The following is a 14,536-nucleotide window of genomic DNA, read 5'->3' as shown; positions in this document are numbered from 1 at the left end:
TGAGCGAGCACCCCCCCTCCTGAGCCGTACCAGGCCGTGTGCCCTCAACATGGGGGGTGCCTTGTGGAAGGGGGGCCCCCCACCCCAAAGCACCTTGCCCCCATGTTGATGAGGACAAGGGCCTCTTCCCGACAACCCTGGCCGTTGGTTATCGGGGTCTGCAGGCGGGGGGCTTATCGAAATCCGGGAGCCCCCTTTAATAAGGGGGCCCCCGGATACCGGCCCCCCACCCTATGTGAATGAGTATGGGGTACAATGTACCCCTACCCATTCACCTGTAAAATAAAAGTACAAAAAAAAAACACAACACACGAGATAAAATACTTTATTGCACAGCTCCGGGGGTCTTCCGTCCTCGGGGGTCTTCTCGCCGGACTCCTCCGCTATCTTCTTGTAGCTCTTTTGCTAGCGGAGGAGTCCGGCTTTCTTCCTCGCCGCCGGCCTCTTCTTCCGACTTCGGGGGTCTTGTCCCCCTCTTCTGCCGGGCCACCGCGCCTTCTTATAACTCTTTTACAGGCGGTGGCCCGGTCTTCTGTCGCCGCCGCCGCCGCTACCTTCCGTTCTACAAGAAGATAGCGGAGGAGTCCGGCGAGAAGACCCCCGAAGACGGAAGACCCCCGGAGCTGTGCAATAAAGTATTTTATCTCGTGTGTTGTGTTTTTTTTGTACTTTTATTTTACAGGTGAATGGGTAGGGGTACATTGTACCCCATACTCATTCACATAGGGTGGGGGGGCCGGTATCCGGGGGCCCCCTTATTAAAGGGGGCTCCCGGATTCCGATAAGCACCCCGCCCGCAGACCCTGACAACCAATGGCCAGGGTTGATGGGAAGAGGCCCTTGTCCTCATCAACATGGGGACAAGGTGCTTTGGGGTGGGGGGCGCCCCCCCCCCCCCTTCCCCAAGGCACCCCCCATGTTGAGGGCACGTGGCCTGGTACGGATCAGGAGGGGGGGCGCTCGCTCGCCCCCCCTTTCCTGGCCGGTCGGGTAGCATGCTCGGACAAGGGTCTGTTGTGGACTTGGGGGAGACCCCCACGCCGATTTTTTTCAGCGTTGGGGTTCCCCTTTAAGTCCATACCAGGCGGCGGGGCCAGCGATGTCTCCTTCACGGGCCCCGCCTACCTGGAGACGTGCTCGAAATGAGCGGACTTTCCTCCGCGTGTGTGGGCGAGTCCGTTCATTTCGAAAGTACGGTGGACTTAGTACGGCGGACTTAGTACGCCGTATTAGTCCGCTGAAAAAGTGCCGTGTGTGGGCAAGTAGCCCGTTCGGAAATTCCGACAGACAGTCTGGCGGAAGTCCGCCAGACTAAGTACGTCGGACAGACGGCTACGTGTGTACGCGGCTTTACACCCAACAGTTGAGTTTTTAGTCTAGTCATCAGTATGGATCACAACTGATGAAAAATCACCTTCCAATTCCATCTAGTGTATGTATTAAACCACTTTGATAAAAGGAGCAAAAATAAATCACTCTTTCTAACAAAAACTATTGATTATTATTAGCTTTACATCCTAGAATTACATCCTAGCAACATTTAATATTTCATCTATACTTTTACTGCATCCTATATAAATAAAATCCTTTACTTGATTTATTATCAGCAATAACATTATTTACAATAAATTGTAATAGCTACCAAATGTTGTAAGGTTGTATTTAAACTCTAATTAAATAACTGTAAATGAAAAATATTGTTGCTTTAGAAACCTCAAACATGACATAAGAGGTAACTTTTCTCTGTATACATTTTGCAGCACATAAAGTCGTTTCTACTAACATTATATTTTGCGTATATTCCTGCTATCTCCTGTGCCTGTTGATAAATGGAACATATCTATTTGGAGTTTTTGAATAGTGTTTACACATTATTTGATTCTGATCAGAGTAGCAAATGTAGCAGTCGGAATCAGAGCTCTGTGACTATAGCTGGTGCTGAGGTATGAATTGTGGTCTGTTTATTATTTTCTGGCTTTTTCAGTTTACTGAGTCGTGTATTCTGAATCCATAGCCTCTTCCGAAAAGTAATCACTGCTTGTCAGATAAAAATTAATAATTCAGTGTGACTTTTTGTCTGCTTAGTACTATTTATTTAGCTTGGCCCACATTCCCTTTTTTGATACTCTCCAATGGGTTTATTTGTTATGGAAGTGCAAAGAGTCAAGATGGTGTGCTAAATACACTTTGTCACAGCAACCAATCACATTTCAGCTTCTGGTTGTTAGGAATTCCAATCATATTTTTTTGCACTGCCTTTCTAAACCATGGTTATGCATGCATACTGTACGTGTGTGAGCACGTTGTTTACCTAATATGCTAATAATTATTGCAGGGTACTTATAATTCTTGGTTTGAACCACAGTAACTTTTTCTGACAACAATAATTCAGTCATTGGCCTCTAACAATGAAAAAAAGGAGTTCTATCTTTACTCTGACTTTCCTGACCCATGTGGTTTAGGTTAAGGGTTTTTAGAAGCATTTGAGCCAGAGTCAGCAAGGCAATTAGCATTTTCAGAAGGGGATTAGATTAAGGAGTTAGTTCACCTTTAAAAAAAATGTTCTATGTTCTTGTAAAGGGGCCCAATGTCACTAAAATGCACAATCTAAAAATTCAGTACCCTTCATTACACACACCCCCAGAAAGGCTGCTATTTCCATTCATTATTTCAAAAACCTCATTTACAGTACTGTCCTCCATCCCAACCTCACTTAGTACTGATAAAATGCTCCTCTGTGTGACGTCCTCATTCCCATGATGATTTGCTCCATTTGTTTCCTGTCCTGGCTCGCACTCTTTACCCCCCCCCCCCATCCCCTGACTGAACGGAGCTCTGTGATATACACAGTACAGTGTGTTTTCCTGCTTTAGCATGTGCAGCAATCATCTGATTTCTTGGAGTTCAGTGTGTTTCCCTGCTTTCCTGTAGTTCAGTGATTAGCCATGCTTTACTGGAGTGCAGCAATCAAAGAGTGAGATAAAGAGAGAGAGAGAGAGAGAGAGAGAGAGAGAGAGAGAGAGAGAGACAGACAGACAGAGATAAAGACACAGAGAAAGATGCACACACAGAAAAAGATACACATATGGTAGAGAGACACAGAGAAAAAGACACATGCAGAAAGAAAGAGAGACACACAAAGAGAAAGAGAGAGAGAGATACAGAGTAGAGATGCACTGAAATTTAGGCCGCCAAAACATATCGGCCAAAAAAGCCCTTTTCGGCAACTTGCCGAAAGAGAAAAACGGCCGATGATGGAGCCGAAAATGGGGCATGGGCTATGGCCATATGTTTCGTATTGGTGCTGTTTCGGAGAGAGAAAGAGAAAGACAGAAAAAACCAAGGGACACACACACAGAAAGACAGACACACAGAGAGAAAGAGACCAACACAGAGAGAGAAAGAGAAAGAGAGAGAGGTACAGAGAGACAGAGAGAGAGATGGAGAAAGAGAGAGACACAGAGACAAAGAGAATCAGAGAGAAAAACACACAGAGAGTAAAACACACACAGTGACAAAGAGAAAGACAGAGCGAGAGAGATAGAAAATACAGAAAAAAGCAACGACCCAAACAGACCAATGCCCATAAAATACACGATCACGCTCAAGTCACAAGATACCCACCCGGATGAAACATATAATGACATTATAATAGACATGTTATCTCATCACTAAGGAAATTCTTTTATACACGACCCAATATTAAATGAACACAAAAGTTAACTACACAAACAGAAACCATCCATTCACAGCAAGTCTCTAGCAGCCTTGTTTACAAACTGAAACTGTTACCGAATAGATACATGCACCCAATCCCTACTCCCATATCCTATGTGTGACAACTGTTTTAACGTACTAACGTATGGTGTGCGTCACACACATACCAATTACAGCAGACCAGTAATACTCATATGTTTTACATTAAGCATATCCTTCAGATTGCTCCTCCCCTAACATCCCCCCCCCCCCACACCCTACTTCCTCCTCCTTTCCACATTAGTGGTTGAGTATTGTTTCCCCTACCTTTTATTTATTTATTTATTTATTTTTTTTTGTTATATAACTGTTCAACTCAATGTCATATATATTTGTATATCTACTAAAGTACAAATATTACTCAAATTAGATCATATATTATGTGAAAATCTCTGTATGTTCTCATAAGTGTATTACGTTATGACTTTATCATTGTATCATTGAGAAAAAAAAAAACAAATAAAATTTCTTTGGAAAAAAAAAAAAAAAAAAAAAGAAAATACAGAAAAATAAAGAGAGACACAGAGAAATGAAGAGAGATAGAAAGACACAAAGAGGGAGAGAGAGAGAGAGACAAAGACACACACACAGAAAGAGAGAGAAAGAGACAAATACAGAGGGCAAGAGCTACGGAGAGAGTAAGAAGACCGCAAACCTTTCCATCAATACAAAAATAAACTGGGCCAAGAAGATGGCAAGAATGGAGGAAGCTGCCAGCACCAGGACTGACATCAAAACCACCACAAAGTAAAGAAATGGAGGAGTTAAGGGCCCTTCTCAACACATAACTAATATGACTGAGCTCAAAAGTAATAAAGACAGCGACAACCATTCATAATTCTGTTTGTCCCAGGCAATTTGCTCATTACAAGGTATATAAACACAAAATGACATAATTAATTATCAGTAGCTGGAACATTCAGGGTCCAAATGCTTCAGCCTTTGAATCCAAAGTAAATGCTTTAAACAGAAATTCCATGAGATTGACATTCAAATCATCCTATCAACATGGACCTGGGCACAGGATGAACCTCTAGTAGCTACTGGCTATAGGGAATTCCTTGCCCCTGTCAATATTCACGAGGAATATGAATCTGGTTCAAGGGGGAGCAACAAGAGAGCATCACAGCAACAAAAGAGGAGGGAGCCACATCTGGATAAGAATAAGCAGTTCGTTCAATCCTCACATCTCAGCCTGATATCTACCTGTGTGCAGCATTCATTACCCCACTAGAGTCCCCATACTTCAGACCAGATGCCTATGTGGTCTTACAAAGTGAGGTCATCCACTTCCAATGTTAAATAATATTTGACCACGCTCTCTAAATTAATATAAATAGTAACATTTCTAAAGGAAAAAAGTAATTTAAAACTGATTGAAGCTGTAATGAATTGTCAGGTTCTGGCAATATAGATTAAACTCATTGAAAAAAATGACATGGGTCCCCCCAGTCCATTACCAGGCCTTTTGGGTTTGGTATGAATATTAAGGGCAACCCTGTGCAAAATTAAAAAAAAAAGTGTAGGGATCCCCCAAAATTCATACCAGACCCTTATCTAAGCATGCAACCTGGCAGGCTGCAGGAAAAGAGGGGGGGGGCGAGAGAGTGCTCCCCTCCTGAACCATACCAGGCCACATGCCCTCAACATGAGGAAAAATGCAAAAGCTCCGCCTCCATGGGAGGCTCCCACCGAGTGACGCTTCTTCTTGGTAACAGCTCTTATATAGCTGAGGGCGTGGCCACTCAGTGGCATAAATGGATGACCCCACCTTCCTCTGACGTCATTAAGGCACCAGAGGAAGGCAAGGTCACCCATTTACATTACCTGATTTTATGTTTGGTTATTGTATCTATGAAACATACCTCACACTATGCCATATAAATCTGCCAGGTCCCAGGTCCTATGGAGACCCCCTCCGCCTACTACAGGAAATAGAACTCCCTGCTTGGCTTTCAGAGGACTACAAGGGGGCATGCCAGACCACTGGCTGAGCTGAGAGAGATAGCAGCCAGTGGTCTTACAAACAGAATGTCAGCAGGCAATAGTGTTTTTTCAGCAAGTTCAGCAGCCTATTACATAGGAACTACAGAGCTCAGAAGAACATGGATGGCAAAGTTGGTGAATGTAGGAGATCAGCAACAAGGACATGGAAAAAAATGTGGACCAGAGTTCTGCTTTAAAGAATACAACAACTGCGTTCTTCAGTCCCACTGAGATGGGACATTCTGTTGCAGAGGCAAGGAGTGGAATTGGGGAAAAGTAGGTACTTCAAATGAGGCAACCACCTTCCTCAATATTATCATATAGAGATTAGATGGACCCGATGTTGGAGTCAAACGTAAGTTTGACTCAAACACTGGGTGTTCGTTTGTTCGTAGAACCCATGTGAGTGGGTATCGGGTACATTGAAACCCTACCCATTCACCAAAAAAGGGTAAAAAAAGTAAAAACTGCATGGAACAATTTTTGACAAATCCTTTATTAAAAAAAAAAAAAAAAAAGTGTACCTCGATAAATCGGTAAATCCACCCTCAAACATGCTGCCGGACGAACCCGAACCCGAAAAATATAAAAAATGAAAATGCTCCACCTCCATAGGAGGCCTCCTGGTGACTGCTCTCTCATTTCTTTGACAGATCTTAAATAGGCAAGGGCAGGGCCACCCGGTGACGTAACTGGGTGTCCCCACCCCTTCTGGCATCATGTGACAGCAGAAGAGGCTGGGGTCACGTGATTTTTTTATGTTCAAGTCCCTTAGACTTTCACAGGGTTTGCATGTTCGCTAGAACTCTTTGCCTGTTTAGAGATGTTCTGGTGCAAACCGAACCGGGGGGTGTTCGGCCCATCCCTAGTAGAGATTAATCAAGAGGTACCTCAGAGTTCTGAGAAAGGTAGGCAGAAAAAGGAATGCCTGGTGCCCAATAATATGAAAGTTGAAAGGTGAGTTAGAAGGCATTTATTTAAAATAGAACTGCCTGGAAAGACCAAGATCCAGCCTTCACCCATCACGATGGACAATGGCTAAGTAGATACTCAAATTGATCCCCCTCTCTTGGGGTCCCCTGCCCTGGACCTGTACAGCACCCTACTGGCAACACCTTGGTAAGTCAATACTGCGCAGGATTCCAGCATTACAAGCAATCCTGGCATGTTTATTCCTATCTCATTGTAGCAGGACCTGGGCCTCATCCATCTTTGTTTCCTAGCAGTAGGATTAAATCCTGATAACACCAATCTCCTGTTCCCTGTTAGAACCACTAAAAATCTGGTTGCATCATGCAATGAGTGGCACATCAGTGACCATCACCTTTTAACACTGGCAAAAAAAAAAAGCTTCCTGAGTAGGAGGGGTTATATAGAGGGTCTGTCTGCATCTTTGGCCAGTGTCCATTCACCTATGGTCGGCTTATAACCCAGCCTGTTCTGTGTCCCGTGATGCACAAAAAATACATTTATTTTTGAGCTGTGCTACTAAAACAAGTGCATATACCTATTTCTGATGGTACACCAAACCCCCCCCCCCCCCCCGCTGAGTGCTCCCATAGGAAGCTGCTTCCCATGAGGATGCTTGTGCATTCTTTATCTCCCTATTCAGGCACACAATGTGCATGAGAGCAGAATCTCTGCCAGCTCTGTCCCTCCGCACTGGGCAGATTCAAGCAGTTTTTCTATGGCGGCACTCAACAGGGGGAGGAGCTAAAAGTGTCAGTGTCAAGGGGGGACACGAGAGGAGGAGGATCAGGGATGCTCTGTGCAAAACCATTTCACAGAGCAGGTAAGTATAGCATGTTTATTATTTTAACAAAAAAATTGAAACCTTTACAATAGCTTTAAGATCTGTGGACGTACACTAAATCCAAGCCCTTCTGAATTAAAGAGGAAGTAAACCCTGATGAGTTTACTTCCTCTTTGATTCCCTGCAAAGGTAAAGCATAATGGACTACTATGCATCACATAGTAGTCCATTATGTGTCACTTACCTGACACAGGAGCTAGCAAAGTCACCACTGTCCCCTGTAGTCCGGAGCATCCATCTTCTCAGTGGGCCTCGCTGCTCCGCCGCTGTCATTCGACGAAGCCGCAATGACGTCACTCCCGTGCATGCACATGGGAGCTGTCACTCGTGGCATATCGCCGTTGACAGCAGTGCGCTCAGTGCGCCTGCGCGCCGCTGTCTACGGCGCATGCGCCGTAGACAGCGGTGCCTGTGTTTTGCCAAATATCTCCTAAGTCGTGTAAGTTTAGGAGATATTTCTTGGACCTACAGGTAAGCCTTAATCTAGGCTTACCTGTAGGACAAAGTGGTTTGTAGGGTTTACAACCACTTTAAAGGTCTATTGATTTTGTGATATAAACAGTTTACCACTGTTTATTCCATTACAACAACAAAAAGTAGATTTAGTTTTGTATTTCAAACTTAGCATGACAAGACTAAAAATAGAGGTAACATAACTCATGAATTAACCTTGTACCTAGAAATATCATGGACGTTTTCAGTATTAAAAATAGGATGTCAAAATGGATGAATCATGCCTGCAGTGATACAGTACAATTTGTGCAATAATATATGCAGTACCTTGGCTGAATTTAACATTTACTATAAATATTCAGTTGACAGTTTAGGTGATTTCAGGTAATATTAGACTGGTTTATTAAATCTAAATAACATTGAAAATTCTCACACTCTTGGTAAAACAAAAATGTTCGTTGAAAGGGGGCATACACATAGGTGAATTATACCTATTCTCCTTGTCTATTTATACAATATTTCCAAATGTAAAACCTCTGTTTGGGCACAAACGTATATTAAGCCTATTTAAAATAAGTGCATTATAAAAATATCCAGTTACCCACTGCAAACTAGACATGTGCATTTGTTATTGTCTGAATACATTTTTATACGAATTTCTGGGATTTTTGTGTTCAGTTTAACAAAACGATAATGAACGTGCAGAATCTGAAATCCAAAAGATCTGAAATAAAATATAAATAATATAGAAGATTCAACATGATGGTGACAATAGCGATCTGTATCTATAGAACCTGTGGTCAAAAAAGCCTAACCTAACTCTATTAGTTTAAGATTTTCCAAGAATGAAGATAATGAATGTTGTTGGCTGATTGTAACCAAAGAAGAGGAGCAGTAAAACAGCTTTTACTTAAGTACACACTTAAGTACATTCGATGCGAACAAAAATATGTTCTTTGACAAGAAGATTGCTCTGTCAAATGCTCCGCCCATAGGCTATAAAATAATTCTAATGTTGTTTGGCTAGTAATAATAATTAATAATTCTAATTATTACTAGTCAAACAACATTAGAATTCTACTATAGCTTGTGGGCGGAGCATTCGACCGGAAATGTATGATCGCTGCATAGTACAGTTTAGCTGCTTCATTGAATATTCTTAGAACATCCGACAGATACCAAAAGCCTTCAGTTGACAGATTCAACCTTAATTAATTCGGGTTTTCGTATAAATGCTTTTTTTAATGAAACAAAATAAATAAAAATGAATTTCAGGAATAACTAAATAAATGTATTTTTCGGACAAAACCTAAATTCCAAAATTAAATATTTCAGTGTGTACATGTCTACTGCAAACATTTATGCCTCATACACACTATCAGACTTTCCAACAACAAAACTATGGAATTTTGTTCGAAAGGGGTTGGCTCAAACTTGTCTTGCATACACACGGTCACACAAATGTTGGCCAACAATTACAAATGTAGTGATGTACTTGATGTACTACATTGTTTTTCAGCTCTTTAGCGCCACACTTTGGGCTCCTTCTGCTAATTTCGTGTTAGTAGAAGTTTGGTGAGTGTTGATTCGTGCTTTTCAGTTCCTTTCTGAGCAGTTGTTTGTCAACCAGATATGTTGCTGAATTGGAGGAGATAACGTGTTATTTATTATTGGCCTTGGAGTTATTGCTTTGATATTTTTTTTTGGTTGAATAATGTTTTAAATTGGTATATTTTCTATATTTTTGGATGCATAGAATGCACATTTTGGTTAAGTTCTATTGGCAGATAGCATGTATAATTAAATTTTTTTTATTTTTTTAATACACAATAAAAAAAAAATGTGGAGAAAAATACTTGGCTATGTGTGTTACTTCAAATGACAGTTTAGGAGTAGGCAGTTACGTTTTAAAAAATACAATGCAAAATTGACAAGGGACACCAACATAGTTGTATCTATGATCTTATAAACTAGGGGATAATGGTGTTGTGACAACATTTGTTGGTGGAAAGTCCGACAACAAATGTCCGATGGAGCGGTCGGATTTACCGCCAACAAGCTCAAATCCAACATTTCACGGTGGAAAATTTAATTGTGTGTATGCAGCAAAAGGCTTGATAGAAGCAACAGATTCCTTTGCTCCACTTTTGATAAAAGAGTCACAATGCATATACATAAGTATGTGTTGATGAATAAAGGGAGATTAGAAAATCGAATAGTGTTTATGGGGCTTAAGAGACAGAGAAAGGAGCATAAAGCAAGAAGAAAACAAGTACCGGTCAAAAGGATCATTCTACCCACAAGAGCCAAAAAAAACAAGTACAGGTAAAAATCCAATAGGCAGTAAAAATGCTTTCATCTGCACTCCAGGTATTATCTTACTTGCAGGTCTAGCTTGTAGGTATGCTTATCTCATACCTTAGGGTCCATTGTGAATGACAATCACTGTATTAGTTATTCATGTCTGAAATCTCATTGCTTCAGACGTGAGGAATGGTCTTTCAGGTGGTAAAGATGTACTGTTTGTGCAATAAAACTTGTTGAAGGAATTGATACTACCAGAGTGCAGTGGTTGGTGCTTCTACATTATTGTGATCTTCCAAGTCTGTTGGCAAGTGGCTGCCCCACTGCACACTGACCACAGAGGAATGCTTGCTCAGAACTGCTGCCATGCACAGAATGCCTTGTGTTTTTTTTTCAGAGAATACAATGCATTCTTTGATTGGATGAGAGAGAGTGGATTAGTGGTGATGTCATGATCTCCACCTCATCCAATAAGGGATTGGCTGCTCTAGGGTCACACTCTGGCATCGAATGACGTTCTCTCAGAACAATAGGATTTCTGCCCAGCCCTCATTTAACAATGGCCCAGTTAATGTCACTGGTGAGGTCAGTGGCAGTTAGTCAGTTCCCTCCTGCATCTGTTAGGCCGCGTACACACGGGCGGACTATCCGTCCAACTAAGTCCGTCAGACAATCCGACAGACAGTCCGTCCTACTTTTGAATGAATGGACTTGACCACACACGACGAACAGACAGTCCGCTGAAAGCTTGCGCGATGACGTGTATGGCACGTACGACGGGACTAGAAATTCGACGTCCAATACACTGCAATGCAACCTTCGGCCGTGTAAATCCTTTCTGAGCATGCGCCATACTTAGTCCGTCGAACTAGCCTACTCACGAGCGGACTGTCCGCTGAAACCAAGTTTGGACGGACAATATTACAGAAATTCCGAAAGACGAAAGCCCCGTACACACGAGAGGACTTATGTCCGACAGACTTCCGAAGGAGTTCCGTCGGAGTTCTGCTGGAATTCCGACGGAGTTCTGACAGACTTTTCGGCTGAGCGGACTTGGCCACACACGATCACACTAAACTCCGACGGATTCGAACGTGATGACGTACGACTGGATTTGAATAAGGAAGTTCATAGCCAGTAGCCAATAGCTGCCCTAGCGTCGGTTTTAGTCCGTCGGAGTAGCATACACACGAGCGAATTTTTCGAAGGGACCGGGTCCGGCGGAGTTCCTTTGGAAAAATTTGAAGCATGTTCCATATTCTAAAGTCCTTCGGACTTTGGCGAGTCAAAAGTCCGTTGCAGCCCACACACGATCGAATAGTCTGACGGACTCAGTCCGTCGGACTTTGGATGTTGAAAAGTCCGCTCGTGTGTACGCGGCATTAGTCCGCCAGACTGTCCGCTGAAAAAGTCCGCTGAAGCCCACACACGAGCAGATTGTCCGCTGAAACACGTTTCAGCAGACCAAGTCCGTCAGACAGTCCGCCCGTGTGTACGCGGCCTTAGTGTTAGATTGCCCACCGGACTATCACAGTCACATTATAAGTCAATGATCACTGCCATTAGTAGTGTAACAAATTAAATACAGTATATATACCATAGTTTGTAGGCGCTGTAACTTTCATGCAAATCAATCAATCAATATTTACATATTGGGATTTTTTTTTTTACCAAAGACATGTAGCAGAATATATTTTGTCCAAAATTTATGAAGAAATTTGACTTTTTTTTTTATTTAAATTGGACATGTTTAATAGCAAAAAGTAAAACACATTGGGGGTTATTTACAAAAGGCAAATACACTTTGCACTGAAAGTGCACATGGAAGTGCAGTAGCTCTAAATCTAAGGGGTAGATCTGAAATAAGTGCAAGCTCCGCTGATTTTATCATCCAATCATGTGCAAGCTAAAATGCTGTTTTTTATTTTCCTTGCATGTTCCCCTCAGAACTACAGCGACTTTACTTCCAAGTGCACTTTCAAGTGCACTTGCAGTGCAAAGTGGATTTGCCTTTAGCAAATAACCCCCATTGTTTTTGTTTCAAAATTTTTGGTCTTTTTTATGTATATTGCATCAAATAAAAACCCCCGTAGTGATCAAATGCCCCCAAAAGAAAGCTCTATTAATGTGAAAAAAAATACACATTTTGTTTGGGTACAGCATTGCATGACCGTGCAATTACCAGTTAAAGTAGCGCAATGCAGTATTGCAAAAAATGGCCTGGTCTTAGGGGGAGTAAAATCTTCTGTAGCTAAAGAGAACCCATTAGGATAGCTATTACCTGCACCAGTGAAGACTTCCAACCTACACTGGAAGGGAGGGACTTTAAAATGTAACACTAAGCGATAAAATCAGGGCTTTTTTCCAGCAGGAACTAGGAGGAAATCAGTTCCACCACCTCTGGCTCAGGTCTACTGGTCCCTGCTCACCACTATCACTTTTGAAACACTAAAGTCCAGCTTCTGTGTTTACAAGTGATAGCTTATTTCCCATTAGTTCCCACAGGTCAGATCTCCTGTGCAGATTCCACTGAGTACTGGCTAGGGACAAGGGAGACACAGAACAGGTGCCCAGGGTTTAGTGCAGTCAGGGGCAGTGGAGGGTGCGTGGTAGGTTGCAGCCTCTGTGGTCTCCATTTTTTTTCCTGGTGACAAGTTGATGATGCTCTTACTGCATAATCCCCCTTGCAAGTGACTGTAGTATAGTATGCTGGGAGGTACTACAGCCAGATATGTGTTTCAGATTCATATTGAAACAAAGGTAAGATATATGACAGGTGGTGGGGCTTTTAAGGAGGGGGGAGAAATGAGGGCAGTGGAGGGAGGGGGTTGTATGCAGAGGGAAGAGCTACTATTTGATGCAATTGGCCGGTATGTGAGTGTGGCGGGCATGGTTGAGTTCCTGCACCTATTCTCTGAGAAAAAAAAAATCCCTGCACAAAATGGTCCAGCAAATTATATCAATCTTTCTCTCAGCTTTTTAAAGGGGAACCAAATTCAATAATTTAACTGTTTCTCAAAACAGTTACATTCAAGACATGACTATAAAGATACTTGCTTCAGCTATAGTGTGCTTATGTTAGCTATGGATAGCTATGGATAGTGTCATAGCTGACTGCATGTATAGCACCATGGCAACTGCCAGGGGTGGATTGAAAACTCATGGGGCCCCCAGGAAATAGGGGTACCCTGGGGTACCCTGTGTCTCTACCCTCACTGAAGCTTCACCCACATAAAGCCCCGCCTACATATTAATATTTGAGGAAAACAAATTGTAAATGCTAAAAGATCACAAAGTAAAACACATAAAGGCTAGGTTCACATTGTGTGGGTGAGGTGAGATAGGGGAGTTAGAGAGAGAAGGAGGTGAGAGAGAAAGAGAGGGGTTCGAGAGAGAGGGGAGTGAGAGAGAGAGAGAGAGGGGGGAGGTGAGAGAATGGAGTGAGGGAGGGGTTGAGAGAGAGAGAGAGAGAGAGAGAGTGGGGTAAGGGAGGGGTTGAGAGAGAGTGGAGTGAGAGAGTGGTTGAGAGAGAGAGAGTGGGGTAAGGGAGGGGTTGAGAGAGACTGGGGTAAGGGAGGGGTTGAGAGAGAGAGAGAGAGAGAGGGATGAGGTAGGGGTTGAAAGAGAGAGAGTGGGGTGGTGAGAGAGAGAAAAAGAGAGGGGGTGAGATAGAGAGACATGGGGTGAGAGAGAGGGGGTGATATATAGAGAGATGGGGTGACAGAGAGGTGGTGTGAGAGAGAGACCACTAGCTCTTTCCCTGTCTGCAGTCCCTGCTCTGCAAACCTAGACCTATCCCTATCTGCAATCCCTCCTGTGACCCCCATGTCCCAGTCCCTGTATAAAGGTAGTTGTGTGTACCCTAAATTAAAGCAGTAGGATGTTTATAATGGCCAGCAGTGGGCAGGGTCCATTCTCATTCTGGGTGATGATGGGGTGCTCTGCTCCTTCCATTTGATATGATAGACAGTCTGCCCTGGGTAGCCATTCCTGGCTGCCTGCACCCCCCTACCCGTCCTTGTCCTCCAGGTCCCCTGTCAGCCTGTCCTCTGAGGTGCCATTGCTGTTGATGTCAGAGCTGGGAGTGGAGAGGAGGTTTGAGAAAGAGTACAGAGAGTCCAGGCTCTGGGAGGTGCTGTGCATGCTGTACCTGCTGCTGCTCACCTCTTTGGGGATCAGGGAGGTAGCAGAGGTCATCTCCATTCCGGGGTTTTGGTCCTGGAT

General features: G+C 43.1%; 1 protein-coding gene across 5 annotated transcripts in view; it reads right to left on the bottom strand.

Annotated features, from left to right (window-relative positions):
- The window catches only part of DMD (dystrophin), a 3,436,004-nt gene that overhangs the window by 1,898,845 nt on the left and 1,522,623 nt on the right, over positions 1-14,536 (bottom strand). The window lies entirely within an intron of this gene.

This window comes from Lithobates pipiens, unplaced genomic scaffold (assembly GCF_037356315.1).
Source record: "Lithobates pipiens isolate NorthernLeopardFrog02 unplaced genomic scaffold, aLitPip1_a1.2 Scaffold_16, whole genome shotgun sequence".
Taxonomy (NCBI): Eukaryota; Metazoa; Chordata; class Amphibia; order Anura; family Ranidae; genus Lithobates; species Lithobates pipiens.
The sequence above is the reverse complement of the archived record's forward strand: the minus strand, read 5'-3'. Positions and strand labels throughout refer to the sequence as shown.